The following is a 16,578-nucleotide window of genomic DNA, read 5'->3' as shown; positions in this document are numbered from 1 at the left end:
ACCTCTTTTTGCTGGGGACCCCCTTGGAGCCCTTCAAGGACCCCACTTTGGGAACTGCTATTCTAGGAGACAAGTTGAGTAACATGCTAGTGTGTGAGCTTTTAATCCAATTAACCCTGAGTTGAGTATTTCAGTAGTTTTAGCATTTACTATATTTAATCATCGAACACAGTCTAACTACTGTAAACTTTGCATAAACATAGTTCTTGGTCTGTTATCAACTCCAGTTTCCCTTTCGTTTTTCGTTTCACCTGCCTCTGACTCACTGGGCGTGTTGTTTTCGTTTCATCATAGCCTATCGTATGTTTAGTAAGTTGTGTTTTCCGTTGATCATCACAGCAAAGTTTGCATAATCTACCAATCAAGTTTCGTTTCTGACTGACAGAGCTAAGTCATAAGACTCAGCTGTTGATTCTCCAGAACCACTTCACCAAAATGTTTTCATGGGGAGAGGACTGTGAGCAGGGCTTTCGGTTGAGAGCTGGCTCAACTATATCAACAGGTGACCGAGTTCACTTTTTAAATCTGAGTTTTAACATCACGGCTGTGTCAGCAGGTCACAATGTGCTCGCCTTCATCAAAAGCAGTGGAGATGCATTCATCATTCGCACAAATGAGAGCACAGATGGGATAAGGGTCAGAGGAAAACAGAGTGAGTATTCATCTTATTTCTATAACTTGACCACATGCGTTAGATCTACTCGCAATACTTTTCTTTTTTTTTAATTAAAAGTTTGGGACCACAAACCGTTTCCATGTTTTTGTGTCCGTGCGTCATTAATAAATCCATTCCGCTTGTTTATTGAGAGAACACCCAAATCAATGAAACCCCACACCGCGTTTTCCCCTTGCACCCATAGACTGGAACACGCACACTCGCTCCAGTCCAGAGCCCCGCGGTTTGGGAATATAGCCCGGGTGTCCAAACTTTTTTTATAATGTGAAGATGCCCGGGGGTTAATGGTTCCTTCTGAAAACAATTCTGCAGATAAACAAACATACTGTATCTTATAAGTTACCTTAAACGTGAAGTTGATAAATATCTTAACCTCATGTTCATTTTAAACATTTCTTATTATGAGTGATGCAAAGTTTGTTAACATTTAAGCTTATACAGCATACTTGCTCTTTTCCGTCACAAACCAATGAAATCTGGGCCTATAATAGAGCAGTCTAAAGCCTTTATACATCTGGCACAGTGAATCATTAGGATTCACTGTATCTGTGGATGGCCTTAGTGACTACTACCTACAGGCCAGTAAGCAGTGGGGATTTATATTTGCTAATAATATTTTGGATTCATGTTAAGTCTTCAGTTAAATAAAAAATGTCAACCCATCAAGATAACTGACCAACAACATAATCTTTGAGACGTGGGCCTTAGGCCTCACCAGGACGGTGTTTCTTTAGTAGAAAGGATTTGAAGATATTGTATTTTGGAGAATGCTAAAATTAATTTAACATAAATTGCAATTGCATGCGAACATAAAGAATCATAAAGAATCTTTTAAAATTCCTGTAGAATCCTAAAGTATAAGTCAACAATGAATGATTATTATTAAAGATGGCTCTAATTTAGAAATTAAATCAATTTCTGTACTTTTAAGAAATAAAAATATGTGATTTTAGACCAACGATTTCCTCTGGTTGAAAATAGCCTGAAATAATGAACCCATATATTTTTTTCAAACTACCTGCTGAATGGCAACAGAATACAGGAAATGACATCTGCAATGTTAATATATATATATATATATATATATATATATATATATATATATATATATATATATATATATATATTCTGGGCGGTCCTTTTCTTAAGATTCATCACTTACACCTGCTGTGTTCCCGTGGTCTGTGTTCTTTCAGAGTTTGTGAAGTGTAAAGAGAAGATTCAGGCTGTGAGTTGTGGTGATGATGTGGTCACACTGCTGTCTGAGAGAGGAACAGTTCTCTGTGTGGACGCAACTCGCTCTTACATTCCAAGGTAAGGAGCAGCTCAGGTTATGCCAATCACTGTCCTGAATTAGCAACAAAATTTGTAAAATGTCAGAGATTTTGAACAATGTGACTGAAAAAATTCTCAGTAAAAAGAGTTCCTCACCCTAAAACCGTGGAAAAGTGACAAAAGTTTGGAACAATTGACCAAAACTTGTGACAAAATGACAAAACATTGAAATGCAGGCCGTAACAAAATCTGATGGTCCAAAGTTGTCCCATGGACCTTGAGTTTGACACATGTGACACATGTCAGCCCTGATGTATTTCTTTTCTGTTTCTTGTTCTCTCAGGCCCCTTGAAGCTTTGTGTAAAATACCAGTTTCTCAGGTTGCTTGTGGAAGCCAGCATTCAGTTGCCCTAACCAAAGGTACAGTAAAGTACAAGTTGAAATAAGAGTTGTAGGCAATCACTTCATTTTACCCACATACCACCGTCCAAGTCCAAGTCCGATGGGGGCTGAGATATAGGCCAAGGACAAGAAAATATAATTATAATAGTAAAATATGTTTATGTATTATTTTAAAGCAAACTGTGAATTAAAGGGGTTCACAAAAGGCAAAGATGGATGGTGTCAGCCAAGTGTAATTTCTCCACAGATGGTCAGGTGTATACATGGGGTCAGGACTCCAGGGGCCAGCTTGGTCTGGGGAAGAGGAAGCTCGGCGCCAATTCACCCCAACACCTCCGATCCCTGTCAGCGCTCCCCCTGGTCCAGATCGCTGCAGGGGGAGAGCAAAGCTTCGCCCTCTCTGTCTCTGGAGGTGTGTTTGGCTGGGGCAGAAACCACTGTGGACAGCTCGGGCTGGGAGACACAACAGGTAAACAAAAAAAGCTGTGATTATATCTATATAATAACTTATATGATATATTATATTATTTATTAAAATATGAAGTGTTTTTGTTACATGTAAAACTTAAATGTTCATTTCTTTTCTACAGACAGACACACACCAACTCCAGTTCATTATCTGAACTTGAAGAAAACTATTCACATTTCCTGTGGAAAGAACCACACTGCCATTTTGACAAAGGTTAGACAAAGAAAGTTGGCTAAAAAGTCCCATGTTGTAACCTACCACATTTTGTTATTTGTTATTGTTATTGATATTTATTTTATTTCGAACATGCAAGAGAAAGTATATACAAATAAAATAAAAATAAAAATAATAAAATAAATTATAATAAAACAATGTTTAAAAACATTGGAGAGAAAAACAACAAACAAGGTACCCTTCTTTCCTGTGTTAACAAACCTCTCTCACATGTGCGAAAAGGAGTAGGAAGAACTAAAACTTATGTACTCCTACCCATTTAATTCTTGCATTCCTTCCATTTACAATATTTATAATTATGTTGCTATATATATCCATATATATACACATACCTACACATATACATAGACACATATATATACACATATACATATATATAAATAAACAAAACAAAAAACACAAACAAAACTTTCTACAGTGCTTCTCTTACCTTCTGAAAATAAGGTAATAATTGATAAGTGATAATTTTAATTGCTGGTATAAAAATGTATAAGAGCAAACAGTTCTAACTTACTCTACAAATGACACTGAAATGATGGAATATGTTTTAAATAACTTCCAGCAAAAAACGTCAACTTTGACTTTATTGATCTCGTCCCAGAGGGGCAATTTGTGGTTCAGCAAGGCGCACATGTAACACAAACAGACACACAGCACAACAAAGATAAGAACAAGGAAATCCACACTAAGCAGAGCACTGAAAAAATGACATACTTTAAAGTGAATAAGGTCTTATCATTAAGGTGTCATGTCGTGGTTATTCCATCATAAAGTGTTACTGTGATAATATCCAGAAAATATTTCCTGCCTCACCAATACATCCCCACGCCCACAAGACATCCAGGACTGTGTGGTCATTTTACTTGTGAGCTCCACAAGTACAGCATGTATATTCTGTAGAGGTCTAACTCTACTCACTGATTAAAGATGAAATGCATTTAGGGATTCAAAGCACTGACCGCCAAATTCAACAGGCATGGTTGGATGATCCAAAGCAAAAAAATGCAAAACTGATCATTATTTTGAGGCAATCACACATTTAATTATACACAGTTAACTATGTTGTAAAATTATTTATCATACACAGATTATGATATATATATACTTGGAAGTAGAAGCAAGATTAAAAAAGGGTATTAATAGATGTTTTTTTGTGAGAGAAAATTCCTCACCTTAGATCCCATAGATATGTAAATAACAAAAATAAACAATAAGTGTGACTTGAAATTATAGTAGTGTGGTTGCTTCCTCAGACTGGTGCAGTGTTTACATTTGGCTCTGGCCAATATGGACAGCTTGGGCACAACTCATTCAGAGATGAACTACGACCTCGGCTTGTTGCAGAGCTCTGGGGGGCAAAGGTCATCAAGATTGCATGTGGACGGTACAGTAAAATTAAAAACTTGAGCAATTCACCTCATTACCAATGCATTCCAAGCATGGTTTGATATTTATTTTTATATGTTCCAATTGTGAAAAAACATGGCCTCCCATTTTTGCTTACAAATGCCACAGTTAAATATTTATTAAAATCAGTTTGTAAGACTTCTCAGGTTCATTCAAACACTTGAAAATCACACAGAAAACACTGATAGAGAATCCATTTTTGCATCTCTCTGTTAGATAAGATGAAATCATTTATTAATGAGAATGTTATTGAATATGAGGCTGTATATCTTAATATTTTGAAAGAAGTTCAGTCTACAGGAAGGTGTGTGACTGCTTCTTCCTGTGTGTAATTCTACATTTGACCACAAATTTCAGCAACTGGCTCATATCCTCAGGTTGCATTTCTGATCATTACACATTCCTTCTGATGATCATGCCCCCTTCTATCAACAGTAGAAAGTTTATTACATTATAGTCTAGTGTAATAGAGGCTTGGAAGCTGCAAAAAGAGGCTGCATTAATGCTGTAAAGTCATCTTTGTTGACATTAAAATACTGTTTGTGCTATATCGTTTTTCTCAATCAGACATCACACATTAGTGTTGACAGACTCCAAGAGGGTCTACTCCTTTGGGTGTGGAGAGCAGGGGCAGCTGGGACATGGAGAGGAGAGTCATCCGTCTGTGCCGCTACCTGTTCAACTGCCCCAGGGTAACTACAATTTAAAAAAAACTGATTCCAGTCAAGAAAAGTCAAACGTATTATTGGGCACTGTATCCAAATTAAGCATAATTGTGAAAAAAAGACCAGAGTGCAAGACTGAGACAAGACCAAGATTTTGAGGGACTGAGACCAAGTCAAGACCAGACCAGTGCAGTTCCACATTGCATGACACAATAACATGTGGAAGATGTTAACCATAGGCACTCCTCAAATTCATCTGAAAGAACCATGATCTACGGTGACCGACAGGGGCAAACGCCCTGTAACTTCAGAAAACACATGCAAATAGACAAAACACAAGCAAATTAAGACTTCACTAATTTGACAACACATGTGCAACATTCAGCAAACGCGCTGCATATACACACAACACAATCAAATGCATAAACGCGATGCAAAATGAAAGCACACAAACCACGAAAACAAATGCAACAAAAAACGCTGCATCCAGATTACACAACGGAAGTTCTCCAGGCCCTGCTCCCCCTAGAGGCCTGGAGAACTTCCGTTGTGTAATCTGGATGCAGCGTTTTTTGTCGTTTTTTATTTGCATCGCGTATATGGCGTTTATGTATTTGCTTGTGTTGTGTGTATATGCAGCGCGTTTGCCTAATGCTGCGCATGTGTTGTCAAATTAATGAAGTTGTTTTCTTAATTTGCTTGTGTTTGGTCTATTTGCATGTGTTTTCTGAAGTTGCAGGGCTTTTGCCTGGTGGGCCAACGTAACAATCCCACAGAAAACAAATAAACTCCTTATATAGGTAGCCAAATTGTTTTACTGATGATTTGGAAGACATCTCCCAGACAGCCAGAACTTCTTCCCCTGTCTCCCACGTTCCCTTTTTTGGTAGTGTGTGTTATAGTGCGTAATTTCTGTCTCCTCCATTTGGAATTCTAAGTAAAGACAACAAAACTGTTGGTACGTCCACATGATACAAGCTTTTCATGATCGTGCTCCACCCCCACACCTCCTCCACGCATTTACTAGTAGTCAAGGAGGACACAAAACATGATGAACTATTCAGAAGTGGCAGTGATCTTTGCATGATTTCTGCACATGAAGTTCAACACCATTTTCTGATCATTGCCACTTCTGAATAGTTCATAGCCATACTGAGAAATACAGAGTTTTGTGGAGCTGATAGTCTTAATTAGCTTTGTATCAACTCATTTGGCAATGGCTTGAATGTAACGGACGTTCATTAATATAAAAAAGTTACGCACTAAAGCTTTAAAGGGGGCAGGGAAAGGGGGTTGACATATCCACATTTTAAATTAGAAATGAGTCAATCTATTGGTTGCATTTGAAGAAGAAAGTTTTACATCTAATCACAGTAATGCTGTTATTGCTAACACATAAATCAGACAATGAACAGACAATTTATTAGTGATTTCCCTGCAGTTGTGGTGTTGACTTGTCATGAAATGAAATCAAGAGTCCTCAATCAATCAAAAATCAATCAATCAAAATGTATTTATATGGAACTTTCCAGCAACCAGCAGGTATCTAACGTGCTTAACATCAGAAACCAGGGGTAATAACACATATCATACAATAGAAAGAGTTAAAATAGAAAACAGTAAAATCAGAAAAGGTTACAAAGAAACAGAACAATGAATAGACAAGACCAAGTAAAAATGCGATCAATTCCAAGACAAGACTGCGACCTTCGATCTCAGCATGCCATGGATTTCACGGTCTTTCTTCTTGTTACCAGTGAGGAGTCCCGCTGCTGCCTTTTAAGATAGCTGCAGTCGAGCTAGGGATAACTGACTGAATCCAATATTAAGAGAGGGACAGTAGCCTTATTTCAAGGATAGAGATAACTTGTATTCTATTATTATTCCAGACAACAATCCCATACTTAGAAACATCTACGCAGGAGGGAACTGTTCGTTTGCAACGTGCACACCTGTTCAGGTACCAACACAAATAAAAACAATAAAGACCATAATTGTGGGAGGTGTATTAATACCTTAACCCTTATAATTTAGTGTAAAGTTATTTCCCTAAACCAAACATTAACTCTTTTTTGTTTATTTAACAGGAAGTTGATGAGAAGTCAAACACTGACAGTGTCAACTATGTCAAACAGCACTCTATTGAGGACATGATTAACATATGGGTCTCTAAATGTGATTTAAAATCATCAAAAACGATAAAACAGTAAGTACCAGTATGATGCAGTAGCATTTTTTATTTTCTCAATATACTGTACATGTATAACTGGTTGGTTGAATAATGCAGTGTTTTATGATATTTCATTTGGCTCCTAAGCCATCGACACAGTATTCTCAGTGCTATTGACTAATCACATGAAAACCTCACAGGGAAATCCACAGGACGTTTTCCTCTGCATCCTTTATGAATCGAGTCTTCCTTGACCAAAGGTAAACATCATCTGATCATCTTCTTCTCTTCTTTGTATCTGATGAGTAAAATTATAATTACATTCACTTGTTATCTTCACAGCAGAGATAAACATTTCCAGACCTCACCAAAGTACTCCGGCTTGAACTTGTCACTTGTGCAACCTGCTTTCAAGAAACTTGAGAAGAAAGACAATGTTTTGGCAGAGGTATGGCACTAAAATCTTACTATGTATGTTTGGTATCAAGGAAGAGTGGGAAGTTTAATTATAAAACCTTTTAGTAATACTCTTTTACAGTATTACAGTTGACTAAGATGTATATTTTATCATTAGTTAATGCAGTAATAAGCCTTGACTAATTGTTAATAACAGTTAACTAAGGTGTCTATTTTAACATTAGTTAATGTACTAATAATAAATAACAGCTAACTAAAGTGTCTATCGATCATTTAAACTGCCAACTAAGGTATTGATTGATTAACTGTTTAATGGTTTGTAAAATGCTATTTACATAGTTATTACAGTAATAAGCATTACTTGACAGTTAATCTTGCAATATGAAACATTAGGTAAATGTTGAAAAACTTCTCTTGATAACAACTAAGGGTTTACTTGTTCATTAAGGTATTTCCTAATACTACTAGGTGGTTGATAAATATGTTTGATAGCATGTATGTCTTAAGGTTCACAGCCAAGCCATGTCATTATGAGAAAACTGTTTTTATTGTTTATTTACGGGTTATGGTTGTCCACATACTTTTGTCCATCCTCCAACATATGACTTACCTTTGGTAGAGGGTGAGATCAGTGGAAAGACTCCATAGTCTCCATGCAGAGGTTTGCTTATTCTTTAGTTAGATACTTTAGTTAGTTGTTATTTCCAGTTTAGGCTTATTAGTACATTAACTAATGTTAAAATAGACATATTAGTTACCTGTTGTTAACAATTTGTCAAGACTTATTATTGCATTAACTAATGGTAAAATAGACACCTAAGTTAACTGTAATTAACAGTTAGTCTGGGCTTATTACTGCATTAACTAATGGTCAAATAGACACCTAAGTTAACTGTTATTAACAGTTAGTCTGGGCTTATTACTGGTATTAACTAATGGTAGAATAGACACCTTAGTTTACTCCTATTAACAGTTAGTCAGTGCTTATTACTGCATTAACTAATGTTAAAATAGACACCTTAGTTAACTGTTATTAACAGTTAGTCTGGGCTTATTACTGCATTAACTAATGGTAAAATAGACACCTAAGTTAACTGTTATTAACAGTTAGTCTGGGCTTATTACTGGTATTAACTAATGGTAGAATAGACACCTTAGTTTACTCCTATTAACAGTTAGTCAGTGCTTATTACTGCATTAACTAATGTTAAAATAGACACCTTAGTTAACTGTTATTAACAGTTAGTCTGGGCTTATTACTGCATTAACTAATGGTATAATAGACACCTAAGTTAACTGTTATTAACAGTTAGTCTGGGCTTATTACTGCATTAACTAATGGTAAAATAGACACCTAAGTTAACTGTTATTAACAGTTAGTCTGGGCTTATCACTGCATTAACTAATGGTAAAATAGACACCTAAGTTAACTGTTATTAACAGTTAGTCTGGGCTTATTACTGCATTAACTAATGGTAGAATAGACACCTTAGTTAACTGTTATTAACAGTTAGTCTGGGCTTATTACTGCATTAACTAATGGTAGAATAGACACCTTAGTTAACTGTTATTAACAGTTAGTCAGGGCTTATTACTGCATTAACTAATGGTATAATAGACACCTTAGTTAACTGTTATTAACAGTTAGTCTGGGCTTATTACTGCATTAACTAATGGTATAATAGACACCTTAGTTAACTGTTATTAACAGTTAGTCTGGGCTTATTACTGCATTAACTAATGGTAGAATAGACACCTTAGTTAACTGTTATTAACAGTTAGTCTGGGCTTATTACTGCATTAACTAATGGTAGAATAGACACCTTAGTTAACTGTCATTAACAGTTAGTCTGGGCTTATTACTGCATTAACTAATGGTAGAATAGACACCTTAGTTAACTGTTATTAACAGTTAGTCTGGGCTTATTACTGCATTAACTAATGGTAAAATAGACACCTAAGTTAACTGTTATTAACAGTTAGTCTGGGCTTATTACTGCATTAACTAATGGTAAAATAGACACCTTAGTTAACTGTAGTTAACAGTTAGTTAAGGCATTAAGTAATGGTAAAGAATGTATCAATAATACCTTAATTAACATAAACAAACATGAGCATTGTTAATACATGTTTATTAGACACCTTTTTTAATTGTAATTAACTGTTAATTAATTCTTATTAATGGATGAAGTCATGCTGATTAATGTACCCTTATTGTAAAGTGCATAATAATATTACAGTAATATACTACTAAGTATCAGTTACTGCCAAATACTAGTTTTTACATTATATGTACTCAACAGGTTGAGGCTGCTGTCCTGCACTTGCGTCCCTCGTTCGATGAGACGTCTGTGGGGGTTGAGGGGTTGAGGATCTTCCTGCTTCTCAATGAGCTCCTGCATGTGATCCAGAGACACCACCCGCTTCGGAGCATGAAGCTCGCTGAGGCGGTCGCTGCTGCCACGCAAAGACTGTCTGCTGAAAGCCTCCAGGTCATAGGTACTGTGAGAGATAACTGTTTGAATGTTTGAGAGGTTTCATGTAATAGGAAATGACCTACAGTAAAACATGGACATCCTACAATGCTATTGAAAAACCTAAAATTATAGATTTTCTCTGATTATTATCAATTAATATGATCATGAATTCAAAAAAAGCCACTATAAATTATACAAATGTCCATTTAACCGACGCCAAGCAATCGGTCATTCTAAACATTTCTGTTTAGAACATGCACTGCACTATTATTAGTTATTGAAATAACCAAGAGTAAAATCTGAAATCAAATCGTATTTTAAAATCTATCTTTTTTCTTTGTTATTGAAAGTTCTTTTTAAAGCATTAGTGCGTAACTTTTTTAGATGAATGAAAACCCGTTACATTAAAGCCATGGCCAAATGAGTTGATACTGAGATAATTAAGATTATCAGCTCCACAAACCACTCTCAGTATTTCTCCCTTATGGCTATATTCAGAAAATGGTGTCGTCCGGCGACTTTTGGATGCAGAAAATTGAGAAAACATAATTACCTCTTCTGAAGAGTCCATCATCTTTTTTTAATCCTCTGTGTCCTCCTTGGCTACTAGCAACTGTGTAGATGAGGGATGGGCATGGTGCGCAATCCCAGAAGGCTTGTATCATGTGGAATCAAAGTTTGAGTTGTTTGAGGCAAATTAATAAATGCATTTTTATTTTCTTAATTTATAATTATTGTTGATTTTATGAATGTATTGATTGATTATATTTTAAGACAAGTAAAGCATCATATTTAACTATTTAACTAATTATTCTGATAGCACATTCCAGACTCCAGACATATCTATGACATCTGGTTAGTTATTAAATGCTCTCTGACATTGTCTACATGTCTCCATATTGTCTTCTTCAGGGGACTGGTGGTCCTCACTGTCACCTTCCACCATGGTTAGACATGTTAAGGTGTGGAAGCAGGCCCTCTCACTGATCCTGTCCAATAACCCTATCCCTCGCAACTCTGGAGTCAGAAACCTGCTACTAGTCCTCCAGTACATGTACAACGTCAGTATCCGTTGTCTTGATTTTTTTCCTGTGAATGTCAAACCCCATCAAATGAAATCTACCTCTCACCTATCTCAACTTTTTAAAGACTGTTTTCTATTTTCCACCAATCTTTCAAATAATGAACTACTTAAACATATCTGTTTTAAAGGCCAACAAAGGGATTGCAGGACGTCAGAGAATCCCAGAAAAAACGTTTTGTTTGGGGATAAGCGAAACATTTCTTTACGAGGATCTGCAGATTTGGCATTCAATGTCAAAAGTCAAGGTAAAAAACTATTAACAAAATACTAGTTTAAACCCATCTAAGGATGGCTGTCAAGTTATTCCCTCCTTGTCTCTCATGTTGTTGGTCACATTTCATACAGTGTGTATTCATGTAAAAAACACCAAATCATGTAAAAGCCTGTGGTCTTTAGGTTAAAGAAATGTTGAGTAAATGATATGCTCTTTTTTCAGGATATGGATGATCACCCACTTGTCCTTTGTAACTTCCCATTTGTAATGGATCTGAAATCAAAGAAACTGGCTTTTGACATCAATGCCGAAATCACTCAGGTAACTTGATCTTGGAACTTTACCTTATGTTAGGTAAACCATACAAACAATATTGTCAAGGTTGTCAGGAAATCTCCAATAAATCAACTTTTAAAATTATGTATTATCGATTTATATTTTAGATTTAGTTTTACTTTAAGAAAATGTTTGACCTATTACATTAACAACGGAGCAAAATGTTTAACCTGACAGACTACTTACGCCATCAATATCATTGTAATACTGCACTTATCAATATTTTCAATTACCAAAGGATAACAATGTGTAATGTGAAAGTCTCTCCTGCTCTACAGAAGCTTTAAGCATCTTTCAGCTCATTGGTGAGCAAATATTACAAAGAACTGCTACAAACAAAATTTTTGTTATTTCCACTAACCCCAACCGGCCCGTCAGACACCGCCTACCAAGAGCCTGGGTCTGTCCCAGGTTTCTGCCTAAAAGGAAGTTTTTCCTCACCACTGTCGCACTGTTGCTTGCTCTGGAGGAAACTACTAGAACTGTTGGGTCCTTGTAAATTTTGGAGTGTGGTCTAGACCTACTCTATCTGTAAAGTGTCTTGAGATAACTCTTGTTATGAATTGATACTATAAATAAATTGAATTGAAATTGAATTGAAAGATGCTTCATCTCCAGCAGCAATTAGCAGCTACTATCAATATTTCTATTAATAATATGTATTATGTTAATATTTTTTCTAGGACTTGATAGAGATCAAAACAGAAGATAGAAAAGGATTGTGAATATTGGCATTAAGGTTACACAGGTGGACAGACACAACACAATTCCAAATTCATGCTAATGTTGCTCTGTATCTGCTGAATGTGAAAATACTGTAGGCAAATGCAGATGTTTGCTAAGTTTGCAATAACATCTTTATGTGCAGGGTAATGTAGAGCCCCTCTCTAGGCTGATTTAAGACCTGCATCCTCCTGTCTGGATTCTAATTCACTATAATGGCAAGCTCGCTCTACATTATCCTGCTTATTACAAGGCTTACTACACGTCTACTCTTACAGAGACCCATTGATGAAGCCTGGTACATTTTTACAGCTGATGAGCACGGCTCTCCAGCCGACGCCAGCTTGCCCTGATGAGTGGGCTAACCATGGAGCTAACTACTGCTATGTTTGCATTGTTGCCAATAGCTCTGTTAGGTATCCCTGTTTCCTCCACCACCTCTCTCCCTTTGTGATCCACTGATAAGCAGTATGAGCTCCGTGTGAGCACAAAATTTGATTTAGAAATACATTTTTAATTTAAAAATAGTCCGCCAGAGTCTATGATCAAAACTCCGTCCATGGCAACGGTCTGTTATACAGAAATAGCAGACCGCAGGATGCCATGATGGATCAATCAGAATAAAATAGTCAACCACGCTGTGTAATAAAAAGTGATAATATGTCAGTGTTGTTTTAAAGCTTGTGGCACTACATCCGAGTGGTCAAAAACAATTATGCAGCTTAAATAACAAACTGCATTACATAACATCACATAACAATGTAATTGTGATGGGAATATTATTTTAAAAATTACACTTTGAATTGTATTATAGAAAGAACACCAGGCAAATGAGATTCGGTCTTTTGGATGGGTTCCAAATCCTTATTTCGAACTGAAGCTGAAGCGAGCATCACTTTTGGAAGGCACCTTTAAAGAACTGGCTGCTGCTGATCACAGTGCCCTCAAGAAGCCACTTGTGGTAAACATTTAGTTTTGACCTCATGGTTAAAGCAAAAGCAAATGTTGTACATATTTGTAACTCACCTAATTGTATCTTATAGTCTTATAATTATTTTCTTACCCTCATCTAAGTGTCTACCTAACAGGAGGAATTATAACTTTTTCTCAGGTCTATTTTGATGAGGACCCAAAGGTCACAGATGTCTACAAAAGGGACCTTTTTCACCACTTGTTTCTTGAAATGGTGTCAACTAAATCTGAATGTTCATGTTCAATGACTCCGAAACGCTGGCATGGTTCCCCTCCACAGTAAGACTTTAAAGCCTACAGAAACCTATGACCATTGAAAAGTAGAGACTCTGAGTTTACATTATTATTTCCTATTTCCTTTGCTAATGATAATGATTATGAGCAACAATGGAACAATATATCATGTCACCATACATGATCATTGATTATTTTTATCAATACAGGCAAAAGAAGAGGACAAGACAAACTTCTTCCTGGTTGGGGTTCTGTGTGGATTGGCCTTATACAACAAGAGTATCATCCACTTCCCCTTCCCACTGGCTCTGTTCAAGAAGCTGCTGGATGTGGAGCCAACACTGGAGGATATGATGGAATTCAGCCCAGTTGTTGGAAAGTCAGTATTCATCTAAATTTATTAATACAAACTTTTGGTTTAATATTGATGCCTAAACATTTGACTTTTTTGTTACTTAATGTTGTATTATTTATTTAAGGAGTCTGCAGTACGTCTTGGACTATGAAGACGACCTAGAAAACCTGTGCTTGCCTTATTCGGTTGGTGTTTTACTTTTTGTAATGGCTGATAATGTGTCTCGTAGGGCAGAAATCGAATGTTAATCAAATTTTGATCACAGTTTCGATTTTGGCTCTTAATCCTCACAAAAAAACTCTAATCGAGAAAAAAGATTAATTTGTACATTATGTTTTGCAAGTAAACTCTTACTTTGTCTCATGTTCTGAAGGGGAATTCAAAAAGTTCAAACAGGAAAAGTAGTTCACAGTTTAAGGTGTTTTCACCGTTGCTTTGTTTGACTGTTTTAACTGTTTTTTAAGTTCAATAATTTTAACATCTTTCCAAATGTCAATGATTAATCGTGTTAAGTAATGTTGATTTCAATACTGACAAAAATATTTCAATCATTTCTTTTTGTCTTGTTTCTCTTTCTTACAGTTATCCAAAGGTTTTGCAGTGATACCACTAACTTCCTCTCTCTCATAATTGATTAACAGATGGACTGGAATGGACAGAGATTGACCTTGATCCCCAAAATCCTGAAAGACAGTGACAAGTCAAAATAAGTAAGACTAATATGTTTAAATCGAAGTTGTGTACGTGACCTGCACCTAGATCAGCTCTGTCTCAGAGAAATGTTTGTTGAATTAAAACTTAAATTTGCTAAACAGGAAGGAGTTTGTGGATGCCTACGTGAGACATGCCTTCAACACATCAGTGGAGAGTGTGTTTCAGGAGTTTAAGCGTGGCTTCTTCCAGGTGTGTGACAGGGATTTGGTGAAGCTGTTTCGGCCAGAGGAGCTGCAGCAAGTGTTGGTGGGCCAAGATGTCTATGACTGGGCAAAACTGAAACAGGTACTGTTCCAATCACAAACTCCTCTTGTTTTCATTGCAACTTATCTACTACATTTTCACATGATTTAAAAAAATAAATAAAAATTAAAAAAAACTTTTATTAGAACACAGAGTGGGAACTTCGTGTTGGCTACCCCACCATGCAGATGTTTTGGGAGGTTTTTGATGAACTGACTGAAGACCAGAGGAAAGATTTTCTTTGTAAGTATTGTACCTAATGTTAACAGCTTTTAATCGCAAAGTCCTTTAACCAAACAAATGATATGTGCACCTTTCAAAAATATATTCTTTTTACTAACAGCATTATGGTTAATTGTGGTAGCCTTGTAAACCAGTATAGACAGAAACCGGGCACAGGGACTTTAACACCTAAACGGAATGCAGCCATTATTAACTTTTAGTTACCTGTGCTTGAAAAGTAAAAAGACATATTTGTAAGAAGTGAGTCAGGAGAAAAATGTATCCAATGTATCAATTTGTAGGGTTAATGCCATTGAGGTGTGCATTATCTAGAAGTAATGGACCACAGGGAGCATTAACCCACTTACAACATGGTCATTTGCAAAATAATTATTTTTAATAAACTTTCTGTGTTTTAAAGGCTTTTTAAATGATAACTCAATTTCCCTGTGTACTTGTGATCGGATCGTGTTTTTATAAAGCTAAAAATATCTCCGTGCCTCTGACATGAACGCTTTTCTCAGGCAACCGCGGGGCTCAGAGCTCCAGACAGCCAGAAAAAAATAAGAGCAGGCAGCACCCATACAAAGACACTGACACATCACCGACACCAACATCCAAAAAACCAAAAACACAATTCAGTCTCAGTGGTTTCTGTGATATCATTTTTATAATTCATAAATTTAGAACGGTAAACAGACAGTTTCACCGGAACTTTAGTAGGTGTCCTCTTATCACATTTTCTTTAGAATCAAGTATGTATGTATATACTTTACATATATAGTATACTATGATGTTAGGCACAAAGATCCTTACTTTCCCTCCACGGTTGTTCTACAGGGTTCCTGACTGGTTTCAGAAGGGTTCCTATTCTTGGCATGGACCAGGTCCAGATGAAAGTTCAACTTATGCAAATCCAGGGCGGTCAGCACTACGATCAGCACTTCCCCTTGTTCTCTGACATGTCACTCTATTCTGGAGCTGCCTTATACTCATCCAAGGAGATTATGCGAGACAGGCTGACGAGGCCCTGATAACAGAGAGAGGATTCTCGCGATGACGGCTCAATTTCTGGCCCTACCTCAGGATTCACACTAAATCACGGTACTGAGGAATATGACTCGACGACTTTAAAGCATGTACATTGAAATAGATGACCAAATCTTCAGCCATTCTTCCTCAGCAACACTATGGCGTAGCAGCGTAAAGGAAGGCACTTTAAAGATCTATGGGATTTTTGGGTTTTGAAAATAGAACATGCAATATTTGAACTGATAATTTAAGATATT

The 16,578-nt window shown here is 36.5% G+C and overlaps 1 pseudogene; it reads left to right on the top strand.

The window, feature by feature from the left end:
- Positions 1-279: 279 nt before the first annotated feature.
- LOC116678696 (probable E3 ubiquitin-protein ligase HERC3) lies at positions 280-16,349 on the top strand (annotated as a pseudogene).
- Positions 16,350-16,578: the final 229 nt, after the last annotated feature.

Source organism: Etheostoma spectabile, unplaced genomic scaffold (assembly GCF_008692095.1).
Source record: "Etheostoma spectabile isolate EspeVRDwgs_2016 unplaced genomic scaffold, UIUC_Espe_1.0 scaffold00007772, whole genome shotgun sequence".
Classification (NCBI taxonomy): Eukaryota; Metazoa; Chordata; class Actinopteri; order Perciformes; family Percidae; genus Etheostoma; species Etheostoma spectabile.
The sequence above is the reverse complement of the archived record's forward strand: the minus strand, read 5'-3'. Positions and strand labels throughout refer to the sequence as shown.